The 27,939-nt window shown below is 49.4% G+C and overlaps 1 protein-coding gene across 1 annotated transcript in view; it reads right to left on the bottom strand.

The window, feature by feature from the left end:
• Positions 1 to 26,048, bottom strand: part of LOC130276200 (inositol hexakisphosphate kinase 1-like) — a 47,237-nt gene extending 21,189 nt beyond the window's left edge. The window contains exon 1 of the mRNA XM_056525226.1: positions 25,369 to 26,048. The gene's annotated coding sequence lies outside the window, so the exon portion shown is untranslated. The remainder of the gene's footprint in view (positions 1 to 25,368) is intronic.
• Between the last annotated feature and the right edge of the window lie 1,891 nt (positions 26,049 to 27,939).

Genomic DNA, 27,939 nt, shown 5'->3' with positions numbered 1-27,939 from the left:
CACCGGGTCACAATAGACCCGTAATAGGGCTTTATCTTTAATATAAAAAAGTTTGTTTCATGAGAGGTACACTTTAATCCTACTGAAATAAAAAGTGATCAAAACTAACATTAACATCATTCATACCCCACTATGAATACCACTGAATGGTATTCATAGTGGGGTATGAATGATGTTAATTTTATTATTCAGGTCAGTACCTCAGGTCTATATTTCTTTTCAATATTTATTACATTTACACTATACACATGTTTAGCAAGACTATTTTTGGGTACACATGATATTTAAAAAAAAAAATTATTAACGATTTTCCATACAAATCAAGCAATTTCTAAGCAAAATAATGCATATCAAACAAGGGCATAGGCAAAAGTACAATCACAGGTATCCATAAGGCATGTGTACCTAACAATTGACTATAGCCATAACAATAAAGTAGGCCACTCCACTTCAGATTTAGAATAATCGAAAAGGAAGCAGAAAAAAGGAGGAACAAAGTTGCCAAAAGTGATGTCCATAACTGTATATCATATAAAATTTACTTAAAGGGGTACTCCGGTGGAAAACTTTTTTTTTTTTTTTAAATCAACTGGTGCCAGAAAGTTAAACAGGTTTGTAAATTACTTATTAAAAAAATCTTAATCCTTCCAGTACTTATTAGCTGCTGAATACTACATAGGAAATTATTTTCTTTTTGGAACACAGGGCTCTCTGCTGACATCATGACCACAGTGCTCTCTGCTGACATCTCTGTCCATTTTAGGAACTGTTCAGAGCAGCATATGTTTCTATGGGGATTTTCTCCTGCTCTGGACAGTTCTTAAAATGGACAGAGATGTCAGCAGAGAGCACTGTGTTGAAAAAAGAAAATAATTTCCTCTGTAGTATTCAGCAGCTAATAAGTACTGGAAGAATTAAGATTTTTTAATAAAAGTAATTTACAAATGTGTCTGGAGTACCCCTTTAAGACATAAGTAAACCTCCTGGAAGATCACTGGAAAAATGAACAACACACACACACACCAGGGGGAACCGACAAAACTCACAAAGGAAGGAAGTTGAGGAAGGGATGGTGATAAGGACCCCTACAGCTAACCAGTAGTTTTGTAGTAGCTAACAATTAAGGCATTATCCAAATGGTTTATGCACGGCTGCCAATTTGCGTCAATCATATCTAGATCTCAATGCCGCCCGGCATATAACCCTTTATTGAAAGTGATAGTTGACGTTTGCTCAGTGGAACTCACAAAACCCCTGCAACGTGCAGAGGAGGGTCCCCTTACCTGACTCCTATCAGCAATCGCCAATCCAATGAGGTAGCCAGGCTATAGTAGTGGATTGACGATCATACTGTGTAATGTTATGCATAGCAAGTAAATGCAATCTAATGATTGTATATACAAGTCCCCTATGGGGACTTAAAAAGTATAACATTTAAAAAAAAAGGTTTGTAAAATTATATAAAACCCCCTCACCTAATAAAAAAAAAATGTAAATCACTCGTATTATCCCATTTTACAAAAAAAATAAAAATAAACTGTTAAAAAATTCACATATTTGGGATCACCGTGTGCATAAGTGTCCAAACTAGGGCAGCACGATATGGGTAAAATGTGCGATAGCGATTATATAGAGGTAAATATTGCAAATTTTGATATGTGATTGCGATATAATAAACAAATGGCGAAATCCTCCCATTTTATATACCCATTTTAAATCAAGGATCTGCAGCGGTGTCGCGGGGTGATAAACAGCCGATAACTTATACCGGAATATCGGTATAAATTATCGGCTATCGGCCCTAACCTCCAAAGATTATCGGTATCGGCCCTAAAAAAACGATATCGGTCGATCCATACTACAGAGGGAAGTTCTTTTATTTTTGAATTTCCTTTCTGCCTGACCACAGTGCTCTCTGCTGACACCTCTGTCCATGTCAGGAACTGTCTAGAGCAGGAGAGGTTTGCTATGGGGATTTGCTCCTACTTTAAACAGTTCCTGACATGGTCAGGAGTCAGCAGAGAGAACTGTGATCAGGCAGAAAGGAAATTCAAAAAGAATAAAGATTTTTAAATAGAAGTAATTTACAAATCTGTAACTTTCTGGCACTACTTGATTTAAAAAAATTTTTTTCTAGTGGAGTACCCCTTTAAGCAGAGCACCATTTTCAAGCAATATGGGGAAGAAAAAGGATCTCTCAGCTGCCAAAAAGAGTGAAATTGTTCAATGCCTTGGATGAGGTATGAAAACATAAGATTTTTCACGAAAACTTAAGCCTGATCATCGCACTATTAGTGGCCAATTATTAGTGACAGATTTGTGGCCAATTCAGAGCACAGACAGGTTTGGGCAGATAAAGGCAAATTGAGGAAGATTTCTGCCAGATCCATTCATCGGATCAAGAGAGCAGCTGCTAAAATACCATAACATAGCAGCAAACAGATATTTGAAGCTGCTGGTGCCTCTGGAGTCTCACAGACATCAAGGTGTAGAGTCCTCCAGAGTCTTGCAACTGTGCATAAAACTTCTATTCAACCACCACTAACCAATGCTCACAAGCAGAAACGGCTGCATTGGGCAGCAAAATACATGAAGATACATTTTCAAACAGTGCTGTTAACTGATGAGTGCTGTGCAACCCTGGATGGTCCAGATGGATCGAGTAGTGGATGGTCGGTGGACGGCCACCCTGTTCCAGCAAGGCTGCGACGTAAGCAAGGTGGTGGAGTTATGTTTTGGGCACAACTCATGGGAAGAGAGCTGGTCGGCCCCTTTAGGGGTGTAAAGGTGACCTCTGCTAAGTTTCTGACTGACCACTTTCTTCCCTGGTACAGGAGGAAGAACTATGCTTTCTGTAATAAAATCATCTTCATGCACGACAATGCACCATCTCATGCTGCAAAGAATACCTCTGCATCAATAGCTGCTATGGGGATCCCCTGACCTCAATCCTATTGAGAACCTTTGGAGCATCCTCAAGCAAAAGATCTATGAGGGTGGGAGGCACTTTACATCCAAACAGCAGCTCTGGGAGCCAATTCTGACATAGGGAGCCTATTCTGTATAGTATAGTATAGGCTACACACTCTCCTGGCCTGGTATAGTATAGTCTGCACACTCTCCTGGCCTGGTATAGTGTAGTCTGCACACTCTCCTGGCCTGGTATCGTATAGGCTGCACACTCTCCTGGCCTGGTATAGTCTGCACACTCTCCTGGCCTGGTATAGTCTGCACACTCTCCTGGCCTGGTATAGTCTGCACACTCTCCTGGCCTGGTATAGTCTGCACACTCTCCTGGCCTGGTATAGTATAGGCTGCAAACTCTCCTGGCCTGGTATAGTATAGGCTGCACACTCTCCTGGCCTGGTATAGTATAGGCTGCACACTCTCCTGGCCTGGTATAGTATTGGCTGCACACTCTCCTGGCCTGGTATAGTATAGTCTGCACACTCTCCTGGCCTGGTATAGTATAGTCTGCACACTCTCCTGGCCTGGTATAGTATAGTCTGCACACTCTCCTGGCCTGGTATAGTATAGTCTGCACACTCTCCTGGCCTGGTATAGTATAGTCTGCACACTCTCCTGGCCTGGTATAGTATAGTCTGCACACTCTCCTGGCCTGGTATAGTATAGTCTGCACACTCTCCTGGCCTGGTATAGTATAGTCTGCACACTCTCCTGGCCTGGTATAGTATAGGCTGCACACTCTCCTGGCCTGGTATAGTATAGTCTGCACACTCTCCTGGCCTGGTATAGTATAGTCTGCACACTCTCCTGGCCTGGTATAGTATAGTCTGCACACTCTCCTGGCCTGGTATAGTATAGTCTGCACACTCTCCTGGCCTAGTATAGTATAGTCTGCACACTCTCCTGGCCTGGTATAGTATAGTCTGCACACTCTCCTGGCCTGGTATAGTATAGGCTGCACACTCTCCTGGCCTGGTATAGTATAGTCTGCACACTCTCCTGGCCTGGTATAGTATAGGCTGCACATTCTCCTGGCCTGGTATAGTATAGTCTGCACATTCTCCTGGCCTGGTATAGTATAGTCTGCACACTCTCCTGGCCTGGTATCGTATAGGCTGCACACTCTCCTGGCCTGGTATCGTATAGGCTGCACACTCTCCTGGCCTGGTATAGTATAGTCTGCACACTCTCCTGGCCTGGTATAGTCTGCACACTCTCCTGGCCTGGTATAGTCTGCACACTCTCCTGGCCTGGTATAGTATAGGCTGCACATTCTCCTGGCCAGGTATAGTATAGTCTGCACATTCTCCTGGCCTGGTATAGTATAGTCTGCACACTCTCCTGGCCTGGTATCGTATAGGCTGCACACTCTCCTGGCCTGGTATAGTCTGCACACTCTCCTGGCCTGGTATAGTCTGCACACTCTTCTGGCCTGGTATAGTATAGGCTGCAAACTCTCCTGGCCTGGTATAGTATAGGCTGCACACTCTCCTGGCCTGGTATAGTATAGGCTGCACACTCTCCTGGCCTGGTATAGTATTGGCTGCACACTCTCCTGGCCTGGTATACTATAGACTGCACACTCTCCTGGCCTGGTATAGTATAGTCTGCACACTCTCCTGGCCTGGTATAGTATAGGCTGCACACTCTCCTGGCCTGGTATAGTATAGTCTGCACACTCTCCTGGCCTGGTATAGTATAGTCTGCACACTCTACTGGCCTGGTATAGTCTGCACACTCTCCTGGCCTGGTATAGTCTGCACACTCTCCTGGCCTGGTATAGTATAGTCTGCACACTCTCCTGGCCTGGTATAGTATAGTCTGCACACTCTCCTGGCCTGGTATAGTATAGTCTGCACACTCTCCTGGCCTGGTATAGTATAGTCTGCACATTCTCCTGGCCTGGTATAGTATAGTCTGCACATTCTCCTGGCCTGGTATAGTATAGTCTGCACACTCTCCTGGCCTGGTATCATATAGGCTGCACACTCTCCTGGCTTGGTATAGTCTGCACACTCTCCTGGCCTGGTATAGTCTGCACACTCTCCTGGCCTGGTATAGTCTGCACACTCTCCTGGCCTGGTATAGTATAGTCTGCACACTCTCCTGGCCTGGTATAGTATAGTCTGCACACTCTCCTGGCCTGGTATAGTATAGTCTGCACACTCTCCTGGCCTGGTATAGTATAGTCTGCACACTCTCCTGGCCTGGTATAGTATAGTCTGCACACTCTCCTGGCCTGGTATAGTATAGGCTGCACACTCTCCTGGCCTGGTATAGTCTGCACACTCTCCTGGCCTGGTATAGTCTGCACACTCTCCTGGCCTGGTATAGTATGCACACTCTCCTGGCCTGGTATAGTATAGGCTGCAAACTCTCCTGGCCTGCTAAAGTATAGTCTGCACATTCTCCAGGCCTGGTATAGTATAGTCTGCACATTCTCCTGGCCTGGTATAGTATAGTCTGCACACTCTCCTGGCCTGGTATCATATAGTCTGCACACTCTCCTGGCCTGGTATAGTCTGCACACTCTCCTGGCCTGGTATAGTCTGCACACTCTCCTGGCCTGGTATAGTCTGCACACTCTCCTGGCCTGGTATAGTCTGCACACTCTCCTGGCCTGGTATAGTCTGCACACTCTCCTGGCCTGGTATAGTCTGCACACTCTCCTGGCCTGGTATAGTCTGCACACTCTCCTGGCCTGGTATAGTCTGCACACTCTCCTGGCCTGGTATAGTATAGTCTGCACACTCTCCTGGCCTGGTATAGTATAGTCTGCACACTCTCCTGGCCTGGTATCATATAGTCTGCACACTCTCCTGGCCTGGTATAGTCTGCACACTCTCCTGGCCTGGTATAGTCTGCACACTCTCCTGGCCTGGTATAGTCTGCACACTCTCCTGGCCTGGTATAGTCTGCACACTCTCCTGGCCTGGTATAGTCTGCACACTCTCCTGGCCTGGTATAGTCTGCACACTCTCCTGGCCTGGTATAGTCTGCACACTCTCCTGGCCTGGTATAGTCTGCACACTCTCCTGGCCTGGTATAGTCTGCACACTCTCCTGGCCTGGTATAGTCTGCACACTCTCCTGGCCTGGTATAGTCTGCACACTCTCCTGGCCTGGTATAGTCTGCACACTCTCCTGGCCTGGTATAGTCTGCACACTCTCCTGGCCTGGTATAGTCTGCACACTCTCCTGGCCTGGTATAGTCTGCACACTCTCCTGGCCTGGTATAGTCTGCACACTCTCCTGGCCTGGTATAGTCTGCACACTCTCCTGGCCTGGTATAGTCTGCACACTCTCCTGGCCTGGTATAGTCTGCACACTCTCCTGGCCTGGTATAGTCTGCACACTCTCCTGGCCTGGTATAGTCTGCACACTCTCCTGGCCTGGTATAGTATAGTCTGCACACTCTCCTGGCCTGGTATAGTATAGTCTGCACACTCTCCTGGCCTGCTATAGTATAGTCTGCACACTCTCCTGGCCTGCTATAGTATAGTCTGCACACTCTCCTGGCCTGGTATAGTATTGGCTGCACACTCTCCTGGCCTGGTATAGTATTGGCTGCACACTCTCCTGGCCTGGTATAGTATTGGCTGCACACTCTCCTGGCCTGGTATAGTATTGGCTGCACACTCTCCTGGCCTGGTATAGTATTGGCTGCACACTCTCCTGGCCTGGTATAGTATTGGCTGCACACTCTCCTGGCCTGGTATAGTATAGTCTGCACACTCTCCTGGCCTGGTATAGTATAGTCTGCACACTCTCCTGGCCTGGTATAGTATAGTCTGCACACTCTCCTGGCCTGGTATAGTATAGTCTGCACACTCTCCTGGCCTGGTATAGTATAGTCTGCACACTCTCCTGGCCTGGTATAGTATAGTCTGCACACTCTCCTGGCCTGGTATAGTATAGTCTGCACACTCTCCTGGCCTGGTATAGTATAGTCTGCACACTCTCCTGGCCTGGTATAGTATAGTCTGCACACTCTCCTGGCCTGGTATAGTATAGTCTGCACACTCTCCTGGCCTGGTATAGTATAGTCTGCACACTCTCCTGGCCTGGTATAGTATAGTCTGCACACTCTCCTGGCCTGGTATAGTATAGTCTGCACACTCTCCTGGCCTGGTATAGTATAGTCTGCACACTCTCCTGGCCTGGTATAGTATAGTCTGCACACTCTCCTGGCCTGGTATAGTATAGTCTGCACACTCTCCTGGCCTGGTATAGTATAGTCTGCACACTCTCCTGGCCTGGTATAGTATAGTCTGCACACTCTCCTGGCCTGGTATAGTATAGTCTGCACACTCTCCTGGCCTGGTATAGTATAGTCTGCACACTCTCCTGGCCTGGTATAGTATAGTCTGCACACTCTCCTGGCCTGGTATAGTATAGTCTGCACACTCTCCTGGCCTGGTATAGTATAGTCTGCACACTCTCCTGGCCTGGTATAGTATAGTCTGCACACTCTCCTGGCCTGGTATAGTATAGTCTGCACACTCTCCTGGCCTGGTATAGTATAGTCTGCACACTCTCCTGGCCTGGTATAGTATAGTCTGCACACTCTCCTGGCCTGGTATAGTATAGTCTGCACACTCTCCTGGCCTGGTATAGTATAGTCTGCACACTCTCCTGGCCTGGTATAGTATAGTCTGCACACTCTCCTGGCCTGGTATAGTATAGTCTGCACACTCTCCTGGCCTGGTATAGTATAGTCTGCACACTCTCCTGGCCTGGTATAGTATAGTCTGCACACTCTCCTGGCCTGGTATAGTATAGTCTGCACACTCTCCTGGCCTGGTATAGTATAGTCTGCACACTCTCCTGGCCTGGTATAGTATAGTCTGCACACTCTCCTGGCCTGGTATAGTATAGTCTGCACACTCTCCTGGCCTGGTATAGTATAGTCTGCACACTCTCCTGGCCTGGTATAGTATAGTCTGCACACTCTCCTGGCCTGGTATAGTATAGTCTGCACACTCTCCTGGCCTGGTATAGTATAGTCTGCACACTCTCCTGGCCTGGTATAGTATAGTCTGCACACTCTCCTGGCCTGGTATAGTATAGTCTGCACACTCTCCTGGCCTGGTATAGTATAGTCTGCACACTCTCCTGGCCTGGTATAGTATAGTCTGCACACTCTCCTGGCCTGGTATAGTATAGTCTGCACACTCTCCTGGCCTGGTATAGTATAGTCTGCACACTCTCCTGGCCTGGTATAGTATAGTCTGCACACTCTCCTGGCCTGGTATCATATAGGCTGCACACTCTCCTGGCTTGGTATAGTCTGCACACTCTCCTGGCCTGGTATAGTATAGTCTGCACACTCTCCTGGCCTGGTATAGTATAGTTTGCACACTCTCCTGGCCTGGTATAGTATAGTCTGCACACTCTCCTGGCCTGGTATAGTATAGTCTGCACACTCTCCTGGCCTGGTATAGTATAGTCTGCACACTCTCCTGGCCTGGTATAGTATAGTCTGCACATTCTCCTGGCCTGGTATAGTATAGTCTGCACACTCTCCTGGCCTGGTATCATATAGGCTGCACACTCTCATGGCTTGGTATAGTCTGCACACTCTCCTGGCCTGGTATAGTATTGGCTGCACACTCTCCTGGCCTGGTATAGTATAGGCTGCACACTCTCCTGGCCTGGTATAGTATAGGCTGCACACTCTCCTGGCCTGGTATAGTATAGGCTGCACACTCTCCTGGCCTGGTATAGTATAGGCTGCACACTCTCCTGGCCTGGTATAGTATAGGCTGCACACTCTCCTGGCCTGGTATAGTATAGTCTGCACACTCTCCTGGCCTGGTATAGTATAGTCTGCACACTCTCCTGGCCTGGTATAGTATAGTCTGCACACTCTCCTGGCCTGGTATAGTATAGTCTGCACACTCTCCTGGCCTGGTATAGTATAGTCTGCACACTCTCCTGGCCTGGTATAGTATAGTCTGCACACTCTCCTGGCCTGGTATAGTATAGTCTGCACACTCTCCTGGCCTGGTATAGTATAGGCTGCACACTCTCCTGGCCTGGTATAGTCTGCACACTCTCCTGGCCTGGTATAGTCTGCACACTCTCCTGGCCTGGTATAGTATAGTCTGCACACTCTCCTGGCCTGGTATAGTATAGGCTGCACACTCTCCTGGCCTGGTATAGTATAGTATAGTCTGCACACTCTCCTGGCCTGGTATAGTATAGTATAGTCTGCACACTCTCCTGGCCTGGTATAGTATAGTCTGCACACTCTCCTGGCCTGGTATAGTATAGTCTGCACATTCTCCTGGCCTGGTATCGTATAGTCTGCACACTCTCCTGGCCTGGTATCGTATAGGCTGCACACTCTGCTGGCCTGGTATAGTCTGCACACTCTCCTGGCCTGGTATAGTCTGCACACTCTCCTGGCCTGGTATAGTCTGCACACTCTCCTGGCCTGGTATAGTCTGCACACTCTCCTGGCCTGGTATAGTCTGCACACTCTCCTGGCCTGGTATAGTCTGCACACTCTCCTGGCCTGGTATAGTATAGGCTGCAAACTCTCCTGGCCTGGTATAGTATAGGCTGCACACTCTCCTGGCCTGGTATAGTATAGGCTGCACACTCTCCTGGCCTGGTATAGTATTGGCTGCACACTCTCCTGGCCTGGTATACTATAGTCTGCACACTCTCCTGGCCTGGTATAGTATAGTCTGCACACTCTCCTGGCCTGGTATAGTATAGTCTGCACACTCTCCTGGCCTGGTATAGTCTGCACACTCTCCTGGCCTGGTATAGTCTGCACACTCTCCTGGCCTGGTATAGTATAGTCTGCACACTCTCCTGGCCTGGTATAGTATAGTCTGCACATTCTCCTGGCCTGGTATAGTATAGTCTGCACACTCTCCTGGCCTGGTATCATATAGGCTGCACACTCTCCTGGCTTGGTATAGTCTGCACACTCTCCTGGCCTGGTATAGTATAGTCTGCACACTCTCCTGGCCTGGTATAGTATAGTCTGCACACTCTCCTGGCCTGGTATAGTATAGTCTGCACATTCTCCTGGCCTGGTATAGTATAGTCTGCACACTCTCCTGGCCTGGTATCATATAGGCTGCACACTCTCCTGGCTTGGTATAGTCTGCACACTCTCCTGGCCTGGTATCATATAGTCTGCACACTCTCCTGGCTTGGTATAGTCTGCACACTCTCCTTGCCTGGTATAGTATTGGCTGCACACTCTCCTGGCCTGGTATAGTATAGGCTGCACACTCTCCTGGCCTGGTATAGTATAGTCTGCACACTCTCCTGGCCTGGTATAGTATAGGCTGCACACTCTCCTGGCCTGGTATAGTATAGTCTGCACACTCTCCTGGCCTGGTATAGTATAGTCTGCACACTCTCCTGGCCTGGTATAGTATAGTCTGCACACTCTCCTGGCCTGGTATAGTATAGTCTGCACACTCTCCTGGCCTGGTATCATATAGGCTGCACACTCTCCTGGCTTGGTATAGTCTGCACACTCTCCTGGCCTGGTATAGTATTGGCTGCACACTCTCCTGGCCTGGTATAGTATAGGCTGCACACTCTCCTGGCCTGGTATAGTATAGTCTGCACACTCTCCTGGCCTGGTATAGTATAGTCTGCACACTCTCCTGGCCTGGTATAGTATAGTCTGCACACTCTCCTGGCCTGGTATAGTATAGTCTGCACACTCTCCTGGCCTGGTATAGTATAGTCTGCACACTCTCCTGGCCTGGTATAGTCTGCACACTCTCCTGGTATAGTATAGTCTGCACACTCTCCTGGCCTGGTATAGTATAGGCTGCAAACTCTCCTGGCCTGCTATAGTATAGTCTGCACACTCTCCTGGCCTGGTATAGTATAGTCTGCACACTCTCCTGGCCTGGTATAGTATTGGCTGCACACTCTCCTGGCCTGGTATAGTATAGTCTGCACACTCTCCTGGCCTGGTATAGTATAGTCTGCACACTCTCCTGGCCTGGTATAGTATAGTCTGCACACTCTCCTGACCTGGTATAGTATAGTCTGCACACTCTCCTGGCCTGGTATAGTATAGTCTGCACACTCTCCTGGCCTGGTATAGTATAGTCTGCACACTCTCCTGGCCTGGTATAGTATAGTCTGCACACTCTCCTGGCCTGGTATAGCATAGTCTGCACACTCTCCTGGCCTGGTATAGTATAGTCTGCACACTCTCCTGGCCTGGTATAGTATAGTCTGCACACTCTCCTGGCCTGGTATAGTCTGCACACTCTCCTGGCCTGGTATAGTCTGCACACTCTCCTGGCCTGGTATAGTCTGCACACTCTCCTGGCCTGGTATAGTCTGCACACTCTCCTGGCCTGGTATAGTCTGCACACTCTCCTGGCCTGGTATAGTCTGCACACTCTCCTGGCCTGGTATAGTATAGGCTGCACACTCTCCTGGCCTGGTATCATATAGGCTGCACACTCTCCTGGCTTGGTATAGTCTGCACACTCTCCTGGCCTGGTATAGTATAGTCTGCACACTCTCCTGGCCTGGTATAGTATAGTCTGCACACTCTCCTGGCCTGGTATAGTATAGTCTGCACATTCTCCTGGCCTGGTATAGTATAGTCTGCACACTCTCCTGGCCTGGTATAGTATTGGCTGCACACTCTCCTGGCCTGGTATAGTATTGGCTGCACACTCTCCTGGCCTGGTATAGTATAGGCTGCACACTCTCCTGGCCTGGTATAGTATTGGCTGCACACTCTCCTGGCCTGCTATAGTATAGGCTGCACACTCTCCTGGCCTGGTATAGTATTGGCTGCACACTCTCCTGGCCTGCTATAGTATAGGCTGCACACTCTCCTGGCCTGGTATAGTATAGTCTGCACACTCTCCTGGCCTGGTATAGTATAGGCTGCACACTCTCCTGACCTGGTATAGTATAGTCTGCACACTCTCCTGGCCTGGTATAGTATAGGCTGCACACTCTCCTGACCTGCTATAGTATAGGCTGCACACTCTCCTGGCCTGGTATAGTATAGTCTGCACACTCTCCTGGCCTGGTATAGTATAGTCTGCACACTCTCCTGGCCTGGTATTGTATAGGCTGCACACTCTCCTGGCCTGGTATAGTATAGTCTGCACACTCTCCTGGCCTGGTATAGTATAGGCTGCAAACTCTCCTGGCCTGGTATAGTATTGGCTGCACACTCTCCTGGCCTGGTATAGTATAGTCTGCACACTCTCCTGGCCTGGTATAGTATTGGCTGCACACTCTCCTGGCCTGGTATCATATAGGCTGCACACTCTCCTGGCTTGGTATAGTCTGCACACTCTCCTGGCCTGGTATAGTATTGGCTGCACACTCTCCTGGCCTGGTATAGTATAGGCTGCACACTCTCCTGGCCTGGTATAGTATAGGCTGCACACTCTCCTGGCCTGGTATAGTATAGTCTGCACACTCTCCTGGCCTGGTATAGTATAGTCTGCACACTCTCCTGGCCTGATATAGTATAGGCTGCACACTCTCCTGGCCTGGTATAGTATAGTATGCACACTCTCCTGGCCTGGTATAGTCTGCACACTCTCCTGGCCTGGTATAGTATAGTCTGCACACTCTCCTGGCCTGGTATAGTATAGTATAGTCTGCACACTCTCCTGGCCTGGTATAGTATAGGCTGCACACTCTCCTGGCCTGGTATAGTGTAGTCTGCACACTCTCCTGGCCTGGTATAGTCTAGTCTGCACATTCTCCTGGCCTGGTATAGTATAGTCTGCACATTCTCCTGGCCCGGTATAGTATAGTCTGCACACTCTCCTGGCCTGGTGTCGTATAGTCTGCACACTCTCCTGGCCTGGTATAGTATAGTCTGCACACTCTCCTGGCCTGGTATAGTATAGTCTGCACACTCTCCTGGCCTGGTATAGTATAGTCTGCACACTCTCCTGGCCTGGTATAGTCTGCACACTCTCCTGGCCTGGTATAGTCTGCACACTCTCATGGCCTGGTATAGACTGCACACTCTCCTGGCCTGGTATAGTCTGCACACTCTCCTGGCCTGGTATAGTATAGGCTGCAAACTCTCCTGGCCTGCTATAGTATAGGCTGCACACTCTCCTGGCCTGGTATAGTATAGTCTGCACACTCTCCTGGCCTGGTATAGTATAGTCTGCACACTCTCCTGGCCTGGTATAGTATAGTCTGCACACTCTCCTGGCCTGGTATAGTATAGGCTGCACACTCTCCTGGCCTGGTATAGTATAGTCTGCACACTCTCCTGGCCTGGTATAGTATTGGCTGCACACTCTCCTGGCCTGGTATAGTATTGGCTGCACACTCTCCTGGCCTGGTATAGTATAGTCTGCACACTCTCCTGGCCTGGTATAGTATAGTCTGCACACTCTCCTGGCCTGGTATAGTATAGTCTGCACACTCTCCTGGCCTGGTATAGTATAGTCTACACACTCTCCTGGCCTGGTATAGTATAGTCTGCACACTCTCCTGGCCTGGTATAGTATAGTCTGCACACTCTCCTGGCCTGGTATAGTATAGTCTGCACACTCTCCTGGCCTGGTATAGTCTGCACACTCTCCTGGCCTGGTATAGTCTGCACACTCTCCTGGCCTGGTGTAGTCTGCACACTCTCCTGGCCTGGTATAGTCTGCACACTCTCCTGGCCTGGTATAGTCTGCACACTCTCCTGGCCTGGTATAGTATAGGCTGCACACTCTCCTGGCCTGGTATAGTATTGGCTGCACACTCTCCTGGCCTGCTATAGTATAGGCTGCACACTCTCCTGGCCTGGTATAGTATAGTCTGCACACTCTCCTGGCCTGGTATAGTATAGGCTGCACACTCTCCTGGCCTGGTATAGTATAGGCTGCACACTCTCCTGGCCTGGTATAGTATAGGCTGCACACTCTCCTGGCCTGGTATAGTATAGGCTGCACACTCTCCTGGCCTGGTATAGTATAGGCTGCACACTCTCCTGGCCTGGTATAGTATAGTCTGCACACTCTCCTGGCCTGGTATAGTATAGTCTGCACACTCTCCTGGCCTGGTATAGTATAGTCTGCACACTCTCCTGGCCTGGTATAGTATAGTATAGTCTGCACACTCTCCTGGCCTGGTATAGTATAGTCTGCACACTCTCCTGGCCTGGTATAGTATAGTCTGCACATTCTCCTGGCCTGGTATCGTATAGTCTGCACACTCTCCTGGCCTGGTATCGTATAGGCTGCACACTCTGCTGGCCTGGTATAGTCTGCACACTCTCCTGGCCTGGTATAGTCTGCACACTCTCCTGGCCTGGTATAGTCTGCACACTCTCCTGGCCTGGTATAGTCTGCACACTCTCCTGGCCTGGTATAGTCTGCACACTCTCCTGGCCTGGTATAGTATAGGCTGCAAACTCTCCTGGCCTGGTATAGTATAGGCTGCACACTCTCCTGGCCTGGTATAGTATAGGCTGCACACTCTCCTGGCCTGGTATAGTATTGGCTGCACACTCTCCTGGCCTGGTATACTATAGTCTGCACACTCTCCTGGCCTGGTATAGTATAGTCTGCACACTCTCCTGGCCTGGTATAGTCTGCACACTCTCCTGGCCTGGTATAGTCTGCACACTCTCCTGGCCTGGTATAGTATAGTCTGCACACTCTCCTGGCCTGGTATAGTATAGTCTGCACATTCTCCTGGCCTGGTATAGTATAGTCTGCACACTCTCCTGGCCTGGTATCATATAGGCTGCACACTCTCCTGGCTTGGTATAGTCTGCACACTCTCCTGGCCTGGTATAGTATAGTCTGCACACTCTCCTGGCCTGGTATAGTATAGTCTGCACACTCTCCTGGCCTGGTATAGTATAGTCTGCACATTCTCCTGGCCTGGTATAGTATAGTCTGCACACTCTCCTGGCCTGGTATCATATAGGCTGCACACTCTCCTGGCTTGGTATAGTCTGCACACTCTCCTGGCCTGGTATCATATAGTCTGCACACTCTCCTGGCTTGGTATAGTCTGCACACTCTCCTTGCCTGGTATAGTATTGGCTGCACACTCTCCTGGCCTGGTATAGTATAGGCTGCACACTCTCCTGGCCTGGTATAGTATAGTCTGCACACTCTCCTGGCCTGGTATAGTATAGGCTGCACACTCTCCTGGCCTGGTATAGTATAGTCTGCACACTCTCCTGGCCTGGTATAGTATAGTCTGCACACTCTCCTGGCCTGGTATAGTATAGTCTGCACACTCTCCTGGCCTGGTATAGTATAGTCTGCACACTCTCCTGGCCTGGTATCATATAGGCTGCACACTCTCCTGGCTTGGTATAGTCTGCACACTCTCCTGGCCTGGTATAGTATAGTCTGCACACTCTCCTGGCCTGGTATAGTATAGTCTGCACACTCTCCTGGCCTGGTATAGTATAGTCTGCACACTCTCCTGGCCTGGTATAGTATAGTCTGCACACTCTCCTGGCCTGGTATAGTATAGTCTGCACACTCTCCTGGCCTGGTATAGTATAGTCTGCACACTCTCCTGGCCTGGTATAGTATAGTCTGCACACTCTCCTGGCCTGGTATAGTATAGTCTGCACACTCTCCTGGCCTGGTATAGTCTGCACACTCTCCTGGTATAGTATAGTCTGCACACTCTCCTGGCCTGGTATAGTATAGTCTGCACACTCTCCTGGCCTGGTATAGTATAGTCTGCACACTCTCCTGGCCTGGTATAGTATAGGCTGCACACTCTCCTGGCCTGGTATAGTATAGTCTGCACACTCTCCTGGCCTGGTATAGTATAGTCTGTACACTCTCCTGGCCTGGTATAGTATAGTCTGCACACTCTCCTGGCCTGGTATAGTATAGTCTGCACACTCTCCTGGCCTGGTATAGTATAGGCTGCACACTCTCCTGGCCTGGTATAGTATAGTCTGCACACTCTCCTGGCCTGGTATAGTATAGTCTGCACACTCTCCTGGCCTGGTATAGTCTGCACACTCTCCTGGCCTGGTATAGTATAGTCTGCACACTCTCCTGGCCTGGTATAGTATAGTCTGCACACTCTCCTGGCCTGGTATAGTATTGGCTGCACACTCTCCTGGCCTGGTATAGTATTGGCTGCACACTCTCCTGGCCTGGTATAGTATAGTCTGCACACTCTCCTGGCCTGGTATAGTATAGTCTGCACACTCTCCTGGCCTGGTATAGTATAGTCTGCACACTCTCCTGGCCTGGTATAGTATAGTCTACACACTCTCCTGGCCTGGTATAGTATAGTCTGCACACTCTCCTGGCCTGGTATAGTATAGTCTGCACACTCTCCTGGCCTGGTATAGTATAGTCTGCACACTCTCCTGGCCTGGTATAGTCTGCACACTCTCCTGGCCTGGTATAGTCTGCACACTCTCCTGGCCTGGTGTAGTCTGCACACTCTCCTGGCCTGGTATAGTCTGCACACTCTCCTGGCCTGGTATAGTCTGCACACTCTCCTGGCCTGGTATAGTATAGGCTGCACACTCTCCTGGCCTGGTATAGTATTGGCTGCACACTCTCCTGGCCTGCTATAGTATAGGCTGCACACTCTCCTGGCCTGGTATAGTATAGTCTGCACACTCTCCTGGCCTGGTATAGTATAGGCTGCACACTCTCCTGGCCTGGTATAGTATAGGCTGCACACTCTCCTGGCCTGGTATAGTATAGGCTGCACACTCTCCTGGCCTGGTATAGTATAGGCTGCACACTCTCCTGGCCTGGTATAGTATAGTCTGCACACTCTCCTGGCCTGGTATAGTATAGTCTGCACACTCTCCTGGCCTGGTATAGTATTGGCTGCACACTCTCCTGGCCTGGTATCATATAGGCTGCACACTCTCCTGGCTTGGTATAGTCTGCACACTCTCCTGGCCTGGTATAGTATTGGCTGCACACTCTCCTGGCCTGGTATAGTATAGGCTGCACACTCTCCTGGCCTGGTATAGTATAGGCTGCACACTCTCCTGGCCTGGTATAGTATAGTCTGCACACTCTCCTGGCCTGGTATAGTATAGTCTGCACACTCTCCTGGCCTGATATAGTATAGGCTGCACACTCTCCTGGCCTGGTATAGTATAGTATGCACACTCTCCTGGCCTGGTATAGTCTGCACACTCTCCTGGCCTGGTATAGTATAGTCTGCACACTCTCCTGGCCTGGTATAGTATAGTATAGTCTGCACACTCTCCTGGCCTGGTATAGTATAGGCTGCACACTCTCCTGGCCTGGTATAGTGTAGTCTGCACACTCTCCTGGCCTGGTATAGTCTAGTCTGCACATTCTCCTGGCCCGGTATAGTATAGTCTGCACATTCTCCTGGCCCGGTATAGTATAGTCTGCACACTCTCCTGGCCTGGTGTCGTATAGTCTGCACACTCTCCTGGCCTGGTATAGTATAGTCTGCACACTCTCCTGGCCTGGTATAGTATAGTCTGCACACTCTCCTGGCCTGGTATAGTATAGTCTGCACACTCTCCTGGCCTGGTATAGTCTGCACACTCTCCTGGCCTGGTATAGACTGCACACTCTCCTGGCCTGGTATAGTATAGGCTGCACACTCTCCTGGCCTGGTATAGTATAGGCTGCACACTCTCCTGGCCTGGTATAGTATAGGCTGCACACTCTCCTGGCCTGGTATAGTATAGGCTGCACACTCTCCTGGCCTGGTATAGTATAGGCTGCACACTCTCCTGGCCTGGTATAGTATAGGCTGCACACTCTCCTGGCCTGGTATAGTATAGTCTGCACACTCTCCTGGCCTGGTATAGTATAGTCTGCACACTCTCCTGGCCTGGTATAGTATAGTCTGCACACTCTCCTGGCCTGGTATAGTATAGTATAGTCTGCACACTCTCCTGGCCTGGTATAGTATAGTCTGCACACTCTCCTGGCCTGGTATAGTATAGTCTGCACATTCTCCTGGCCTGGTATCGTATAGTCTGCACACTCTCCTGGCCTGGTATCGTATAGGCTGCACACTCTGCTGGCCTGGTATAGTCTGCACACTCTCCTGGCCTGGTATAGTCTGCACACTCTCCTGGCCTGGTATAGTCTGCACACTCTCCTGGCCTGGTATAGTCTGCACACTCTCCTGGCCTGGTATAGTCTGCACACTCTCCTGGCCTGGTATAGTATAGGCTGCAAACTCTCCTGGCCTGGTATAGTATAGGCTGCACACTCTCCTGGCCTGGTATAGTATAGGCTGCACACTCTCCTGGCCTGGTATAGTATTGGCTGCACACTCTCCTGGCCTGGTATACTATAGTCTGCACACTCTCCTGGCCTGGTATAGTATAGTCTGCACACTCTCCTGGCCTGGTATAGTCTGCACACTCTCCTGGCCTGGTATAGTCTGCACACTCTCCTGGCCTGGTATAGTATAGTCTGCACACTCTCCTGGCCTGGTATAGTATAGTCTGCACATTCTCCTGGCCTGGTATAGTATAGTCTGCACACTCTCCTGGCCTGGTATCATATAGGCTGCACACTCTCCTGGCTTGGTATAGTCTGCACACTCTCCTGGCCTGGTATAGTATAGTCTGCACACTCTCCTGGCCTGGTATAGTATAGTCTGCACACTCTCCTGGCCTGGTATAGTATAGTCTGCACATTCTCCTGGCCTGGTATAGTATAGTCTGCACACTCTCCTGGCCTGGTATCATATAGGCTGCACACTCTCCTGGCTTGGTATAGTCTGCACACTCTCCTGGCCTGGTATCATATAGTCTGCACACTCTCCTGGCTTGGTATAGTCTGCACACTCTCCTTGCCTGGTATAGTATTGGCTGCACACTCTCCTGGCCTGGTATAGTATAGGCTGCACACTCTCCTGGCCTGGTATAGTATAGTCTGCACACTCTCCTGGCCTGGTATAGTATAGGCTGCACACTCTCCTGGCCTGGTATAGTATAGTCTGCACACTCTCCTGGCCTGGTATAGTATAGTCTGCACACTCTCCTGGCCTGGTATAGTATAGTCTGCACACTCTCCTGGCCTGGTATAGTATAGTCTGCACACTCTCCTGGCCTGGTATCATATAGGCTGCACACTCTCCTGGCTTGGTATAGTCTGCACACTCTCCTGGCCTGGTATAGTATAGTCTGCACACTCTCCTGGCCTGGTATAGTATAGTCTGCACACTCTCCTGGCCTGGTATAGTATAGTCTGCACACTCTCCTGGCCTGGTATAGTATAGTCTGCACACTCTCCTGGCCTGGTATAGTATAGTCTGCACACTCTCCTGGCCTGGTATAGTATAGTCTGCACACTCTCCTGGCCTGGTATAGTATAGTCTGCACACTCTCCTGGCCTGGTATAGTATAGTCTGCACACTCTCCTGGCCTGGTATAGTCTGCACACTCTCCTGGTATAGTATAGTCTGCACACTCTCCTGGCCTGGTATAGTATAGTCTGCACACTCTCCTGGCCTGGTATAGTATAGTCTGCACACTCTCCTGGCCTGGTATAGTATAGGCTGCACACTCTCCTGGCCTGGTATAGTATAGTCTGCACACTCTCCTGGCCTGGTATAGTATAGTCTGTACACTCTCCTGGCCTGGTATAGTATAGTCTGCACACTCTCCTGGCCTGGTATAGTATAGTCTGCACACTCTCCTGGCCTGGTATAGTATAGGCTGCACACTCTCCTGGCCTGGTATAGTATAGTCTGCACACTCTCCTGGCCTGGTATAGTATAGTCTGCACACTCTCCTGGCCTGGTATAGTCTGCACACTCTCCTGGCCTGGTATAGTATAGTCTGCACACTCTCCTGGCCTGGTATAGTATAGTCTGCACACTCTCCTGGCCTGGTATAGTATTGGCTGCACACTCTCCTGGCCTGGTATAGTATTGGCTGCACACTCTCCTGGCCTGGTATAGTATAGTCTGCACACTCTCCTGGCCTGGTATAGTATAGTCTGCACACTCTCCTGGCCTGGTATAGTATAGTCTGCACACTCTCCTGGCCTGGTATAGTATAGTCTACACACTCTCCTGGCCTGGTATAGTATAGTCTGCACACTCTCCTGGCCTGGTATAGTATAGTCTGCACACTCTCCTGGCCTGGTATAGTATAGTCTGCACACTCTCCTGGCCTGGTATAGTCTGCACACTCTCCTGGCCTGGTATAGTCTGCACACTCTCCTGGCCTGGTGTAGTCTGCACACTCTCCTGGCCTGGTATAGTCTGCACACTCTCCTGGCCTGGTATAGTCTGCACACTCTCCTGGCCTGGTATAGTATAGGCTGCACACTCTCCTGGCCTGGTATAGTATTGGCTGCACACTCTCCTGGCCTGCTATAGTATAGGCTGCACACTCTCCTGGCCTGGTATAGTATAGTCTGCACACTCTCCTGGCCTGGTATAGTATAGGCTGCACACTCTCCTGGCCTGGTATAGTATAGGCTGCACACTCTCCTGGCCTGGTATAGTATAGGCTGCACACTCTCCTGGCCTGGTATAGTATAGGCTGCACACTCTCCTGGCCTGGTATAGTATAGTCTGCACACTCTCCTGGCCTGGTATAGTATAGTCTGCACACTCTCCTGGCCTGGTATAGTATAGTCTGCACACTCTCCTGGCCTGGTATAGTATAGTCTGCACACTCTCCTGGCCTGGTATAGTATAGTATAGTCTGCACACTCTCCTGGCCTGGTATAGTATAGTCTGCACACTCTCCTGGCCTGGTATAGTATAGTCTGCACATTCTCCTGGCCTGGTATCGTATAGTCTGCACACTCTCCTGGCCTGGTATCGTATAGGCTGCACACTCTGCTGGCCTGGTATAGTCTGCACACTCTCCTGGCCTGGTATAGTCTGCACACTCTCCTGGCCTGGTATAGTCTGCACACTCTCCTGGCCTGGTATAGTCTGCACACTCTCCTGGCCTGGTATAGTCTGCACACTCTCCTGGCCTGGTATAGTATAGGCTGCAAACTCTCCTGGCCTGGTATAGTATAGGCTGCACACTCTCCTGGCCTGGTACAGTATAGTCTGCACACTCTCCTGGCCTGGTATACTATAGTCTGCACACTCTCCTGGCCTGGTATAGTATAGTCTGCACACTCTCCTGGCCTGGTATAGTCTGCACACTCTCCTGGCCTGGTATAGTCTGCACACTCTCCTGGCCTGGTATAGTATAGTCTGCACACTCTCCTGGCCTGGTATAGTATAGTCTGCACATTCTCCTGGCCTGGTATAGTATAGTCTGCACACTCTCCTGGCCTGGTATCATATAGGCTGCACACTCTCCTGGCTTGGTATAGTCTGCACACTCTCCTGGCCTGGTATAGTATAGTCTGCACACTCTCCTGGCCTGGTATAGTATAGTCTGCACACTCTCCTGGCCTGGTATAGTATAGTCTGCACACTCTCCTGGCCTGGTATAGTATAGTCTGCACACTCTCCTGGCCTGGTATAGTATAGTCTGCACATTCTCCTGGCCTGGTATAGTATAGTCTGCACACTCTCCTGGCCTGGTATCATATAGGCTGCACACTCTCCTGGCTTGGTATAGTCTGCACACTCTCCTGGCCTGGTATCATATAGTCTGCACACTCTCCTGGCTTGGTATAGTCTGCACACTCTCCTTGCCTGGTATAGTATTGGCTGCACACTCTCCTGGCCTGGTATAGTATAGGCTGCACACTCTCCTGGCCTGGTATAGTATAGTCTGCACACTCTCCTGGCCTGGTATAGTATAGGCTGCACACTCTCCTGGCCTGGTATAGTATAGTCTGCACACTCTCCTGGCCTGGTATAGTATAGTCTGCACACTCTCCTGGCCTGGTATAGTATAGTCTGCACACTCTCCTGGCCTGGTATCATATAGGCTGCACACTCTCCTGGCTTGGTATAGTCTGCACACTCTCCTGGCCTGGTATAGTATTGGCTGCACACTCTCCTGGCCTGGTATAGTATAGGCTGCACACTCTCCTGGCCTGGTATAGTATAGGCTGCACACTCTCCTGGCCTGGTATAGTATAGTCTGCACACTCTCCTGGCCTGGTATAGTATAGTCTGCACACTCTCCTGGCCTGGTATAGTATAGTCTGCACACTCTCCTGGCCTGGTATAGTATAGTCTGCACACTCTCCTGGCCTGGTATAGTATAGTCTGCACACTCTCCTGGCCTGGTATAGTATAGTCTGCACACTCTCCTGGCCTGGTATAGTATAGTCTGCACACTCTCCTGGCCTGGTATAGTATAGTCTGCACACTCTCCTGGCCTGGTATAGTATAGGCTGCACACTCTCCTGGCCTGGTATAGTATAGTCTGCACACTCTCCTGGTATAGTATAGTCTGCACACTCTCCTGGCCTGGTATAGTATAGTCTGCACACTCTCCTGGCCTGGTATAGTATAGTCTGCACACTCTCCTGGCCTGGTATAGTATAGGCTGCACACTCTCCTGGCCTGGTATAGTATAGTCTGCACACTCTCCTGGCCTGGTATAGTATAGTCTGTACACTCTCCTGGCCTGGTATAGTATAGTCTGCACACTCTCCTGGCCTGGTATAGTATAGTCTGCACACTCTCCTGGCCTGGTATAGTATAGGCTGCACACTCTCCTGGCCTGGTATAGTATAGTCTGCACACTCTCCTGGCCTGGTATAGTATAGTCTGCACACTCTCCTGGCCTGGTATAGTATAGGCTGCACACTCTCCTGGCCTGGTATAGTATAGGCTGCACACTCTCCTGGCCTGGTATAGTATAGTCTGCACACTCTCCTGGCCTGGTATAGTCTGCACACTCTCCTGGCCTGGTATAGTGTAGTCTGCACACTCTCCTGGCCTGGTATAGTATAGTCTGCACACTCTCCTGGCCTGGTATAGTATAGTCTGCACACTCTCCTGGCCTGGTATAGTATAGGCTGCACACTCTCCTGGCCTGGTATAGTATAGTCTGCACACTCTCCTGGCCTGGTATAGTATAGTCTGCACACTCTCCTGGCCTGGTATAGTATAGTCTGCACACTCTCCTGGCCTGGTATAGTATAGTCTGCACACTCTCCTGGCCTGGTATAGTATAGTCTGCACACTCTCCTGGCCTGGTATAGTATAGTCTGCACACTCTCCTGGCCTGGTATAGTATAGTCTGCACACTCTCCTGGCCTGGTATAGTATAGGCTGCACACTCTCCTGGCCTGGTATAGTATAGTCTGCACACTCTCCTGGCCTGGTATAGTATAGTCTGCACACTCTCCTGGCCTGGTATAGTCTGCACACTCTCCTGGCTTGGTATAGTCTGCACACTCTCCTGGCCTGGTATAGTATAGTCTGCACACTCTCCTGGCCTGGTATAGTATAGGCTGCACACTCTCCTGGCCTGGTATAGTATAGTCTGCACACTCTCCTGGCCTGGTATAGTATAGGCTGCACACTCTCCTGGCCTGGTATAGTATAGGCTGCACACTCTCCTGGCCTGGTATAGTATAGTCTGCACATTCTCCTGGCCTGGTATAGTATAGTCTGCACACTCTCCTGGCCTGGTATAGTATAGGCTGCACACTCTCCTGGCCTGGTATAGTATAGGCTGCACACTCTCCTGGCCTGGTATAGTATAGTCTGCACATTCTCCTGGCCTGGTATAGTGTAGTCTGCACACTCTCCTGGCCTGGTATAGTATAGTCTGCACACTCTCCTGGCCTGGTATAGTATAGTCTGCACACTCTCCTGGCCTGGTATAGTGTAGTCTGCACACTCTCCTGGCCTGGTATAGTATAGTCTGCACATTCTCCTGGCCTGGTATAGTGTAGTCTGCACACTCTCCTGGCCTGGTATAGTGTAGTCTGCACATTCTCCTGGCCTGGTATAGTGTAGTCTGCACACTCTCCTGGCCTGGTATAGTATAGTCTGCACACTCTCCTGGCCTGGTATAGTATAGTCTGCACACTCTCCTGGCCTGGTATAGTATAGTCTGCACACTCTCCTGGCCTGGTATAGTATAGTCTGCACACTCTCCTGGCCTGGTATAGTATAGTCTGCACACTCTCCTGGCCTGGTATAGTATAGTCTGCACACTCTCCTGGCCTGGTATAGTATAGTCTGCACACTCTCCTGGCCTGGTATAGTATAGTCTGCACACTCTCCTGGCCTGGTATAGTATAGTCTGCACACTCTCCTGGCCTGGTATAGTATAGTCTGCACACTTTCCTGGCCTGGTATAGTATAGTCTGCACACTCTCCTGGCCTGGTATAGTATAGTCTGCACACTCTCCTGGCCTGGTATAGTATAGTCTGCACACTCTCCTGGCCTGGTATAGTATAGTCTGCACACTCTCCTGGCCTGGTATAGTGTAGTCTGCACACTCTCCTGGCCTGGTATAGTCTGCACACTCTCCTGGCCTGGTATAGTATAGTCTGCACACTCTCTGGTGTTGTTGCTTTGCTCTACTGTGCAGCGCAGTCACGTGGGAGGGAGCACTTGGAGTAAGTGACTTCCCTTAAAGGGGTACTCCAGTGCTAAACATCTCATCCCCTATCAAAAGGAATAGGGGATAAGAGGTAAGATCGCAGGGATCCCCCTGCTGGGGACCTCGCAATCTCTCCTGCAGAACCCTCATTTTTCAGGGGACGGAGTATCGTGATGTCACAGCACTACCCCCTCATCACACCCCGCCCCCTCAATGCTCGTGCACGGAATTTGCTGGGCACCGAACTGACCATAGTGAGGTGCACCTCTCCACACTGAGCTATGCAGGCACCATCCAGGGCATATATATATGTGTGTTAGTGTATAAATTGCCTTTTGACAACTTTTTCTTTTGTGTTACGTTTTATGGTGAAATAAAGGTCGACATTAAAAACTGAACGGAAAGACAGAACTGTCCTGAAAACGAACTGAACAAAAAATAGCCGTGTCCTCATACGTTAACAATGTGTCACTAGGTCACATGTTCTGCGCCTCTGACTCCAGATAACTCATCCATCGCTAATGGAGAATGGGAATGTATTCAGGAACCTGTGCCATATGTCCAGCCCAAGGCCTATTCCGCTGTCTGTGTGACTGTATGGCGGCACATGACTCCCACCATGATTATCATACACCCCATCATCACCCACTTTTCTTATGTTGCCCCACACAGAGCACCTCCCCTACAAATAAAGCTTCCCCAAATCATCGTTACTCATTTACTTACTAAGCCCCTCCCTGACATCCTTTCATTAGCTCCTCCCAATGTACAGACTCCTCCCATTTCACAAGCCCCTCCCCATTGCGGTCACCTCCTCCCATACTCAGCCCAGCCGATTTTATCAGCCCCTCCTCAGGCCGCTCGCCCTTGGTAAGACCCCTTGGCAGCCATGACTATAGCCGGGACCGCTGTGACTGGAGCTGCCTCCATCTTTCCTCACCACTGCCGAATCCTACTCATCCAGCACATCTCCTCACCTGTCACCACCTCCCGGGCACTGCTCCCGGTCGGGACTTGGGGGGCGGCAGCCCGCGGGTGTCTCCTCCCAGAGCCGGCTCTTCTCACCCGCTACTGACCTGTTCCAATCAACAACAAGATGGCGGCCAGCCGGGAAAGAGGCGGCTCGGGTACTCGCTGTCATGGCAACACGGTTTACCTTCCCTGCCCCTCTTCTCCGCTGCGCCAATCATAGCAATGTATAGGTTCTCCCACAACAGTGAGGCCGCCTCTGATTTGATGGAGTTTGTGTCAATCACTTTCAATTGCTCCACCCACTAGACCTGCTGTCACTCGCTGACAGATCCTTTCTCATGGTCACAGTCACGTGATGTAGGTTTGTGCCTTACGAATGGATGAAGAGGAAGACTGCGGGCTATGAGATTACGCCCCGAATTAGGTTCTGGCTCCTCCTGTTGGTGGACCATGTAAGTGATATACAGGGAAACCTCTGTGCGCCGTAGACCATCCAAAATTGAATTAAGAAGTGGTCTTCAGAGGGGGTGGTCTTCTTTAAAAAGACCTAAAATTGCCTTATTCTGACTCCTGTAACTTATGTTTTCTGTATACGTGGTAGTGAGGAATCATTTGTTGTGATGTCATCTATACTTTATCAGTATCACTTTTATTTAGATGGGACTTTTTGATTACTTTTAATTAAAAAAAAAATGTATTTATGAATTGACCAAAAATCACTAATTCTGGCGCTTTATTTTTTTTAATGTTTACGCCATTTGCCATGCGATTTTATTAACGTTATATTAATACTGTAGTTATGATATTTGCTGTGATACCAAAAATGTATGTTTTTTTTTTTTTTCTTACATATTTTTTTTTGGAAAATGAAAAAAGGCAGAGATTTCAAATTTGTTAAGGGCAGGACTTATTTTTTTAAATAATTTTATTCACATTTTTGAGGTCACTGAAGGGCACTATTACAAGCAATCATTCAATTACTAACACTGTTGTACAATGTTATTTTATAGCATAGCATTGATAGAAGCATAGAAAGTGTCAGCAGATAAGAACCATTTGGCCCATCTAGTCTGCCCAATAATCTGAATCCTATCAATAGTCCCTGGCCCTATCTTATATGAAGGATAGCCTTATGCTTATCCCATGCATGCTTAAACTCCTTCACTGTATTTGCAGCGACCACTTCTGCAGGAAGGCTATTCCATGCATCCACTACTCTCTCAGTAAAGTAATGCTTCCTGGTATTACTGCAGAAACCTTTGCCCCTCTAATTTAAAACTATGTCCTTTGTGGTAGTTTTTCTTCTTTTAAATATGCTCTCCTCCTTTATCGTGTTGATTCCCTTTATGTATGTAAAAGTCTCTATCATATCCCCTCTGTCTCTTCTTTCTTCCAAGCTATACATGTTAAGGTCCTTTAACCTTTCCTGGTAAGTTTTATCCTGTAATCCATGTACTAGTTTAGTAGCTCTTCTCTGAACTCTCTCTAGAGTATCTATATCCTTTTGGAGATACGGCCTCTAGTACTACACACAATACTCCAAGTGAGGTCTCACCAGTGTTCTGTACAGCGGCATGAGCACTTCTCTCTTTCTACTGCTTATACCTCTCCCCATACATCCAAGCATTCTGCTAGTGTTTCCTGCTGCTCTATTACATTGTCTTCCTACCTTTAAAGGGGTATTCCGGGCAAAAACATCTTCTCCCCTATCGAAAGGATAGGGGATAAGATGTCTGATCGCAGGGGGTCCACCGCTGGGACCCCCCACGATCTCCTTGCAGCAGCCCGCATTCTATGCGCAGCTGCGTCTGCAGTTTCGGAAACCGCCGGGCTTCCAAGATGGGGACGTGATGTCACGCCACGCCCCCTTCATTCATTTCTATGGGAGGGGGCGTAACGGCCTCCGCTGGGACCCCCCGCGATCAGACATCTTATCCCCTATCCTTTTGATAGGGGATAAGAAGTTTTTTCCCGGAATACCCCTTTAAGTCTTCTTAAATAATTACTCCTAAATCCCTTTCCTCAGATACTGAGGTCAGGGTTGTGTCAAATATTCTATATTCTGCCCGAGGGTTTTTACGCCCCAGGTGTATTATGGTTGCACATCTACATTTTGATCTAATTGCTTCTCACCATAAATTAAAAAACTAACAGGTTGTTAGTATACATTTTGATCAAAAGGTACAAGCCCACTCGCCACGTCAAGGCCACCTATTTAGAGTCGGTCCCTAGCATAAAATGGCGTAGCACTGGGCAGCGACCACCACAGCTGCAACACCAGTGCCCACAGGGGGAACGACCCACTGCAGAGCGGCCCCAATGCCAATCAAACCAGTCTATGGACCGCACCCACCCGCAGACACGGCGCCACGGCAGCAACGGACACCGCACAGCACCACACCAGTGTGAACAAGGTGTAATGGCTCACTTACCATGCTCTCCCAGTCAGACTGGGAGGCTGCCAGAAATTAAAGGGCCCTGTGTAGCTACCTGCTACTTTATATAGAGTTGGGCTGAGGGGGTGGGGCAGAGTGCAGACCAAGTGAAAACAAAAAAAGGAGGGGATAGAAAACACA

This window comes from Hyla sarda, chromosome 6 (genome assembly GCF_029499605.1).
Source record: "Hyla sarda isolate aHylSar1 chromosome 6, aHylSar1.hap1, whole genome shotgun sequence".
Taxonomy (NCBI): domain Eukaryota; kingdom Metazoa; phylum Chordata; class Amphibia; order Anura; family Hylidae; genus Hyla; species Hyla sarda.
The sequence above is the reverse complement of the archived record's forward strand: the minus strand, read 5'-3'. Positions and strand labels throughout refer to the sequence as shown.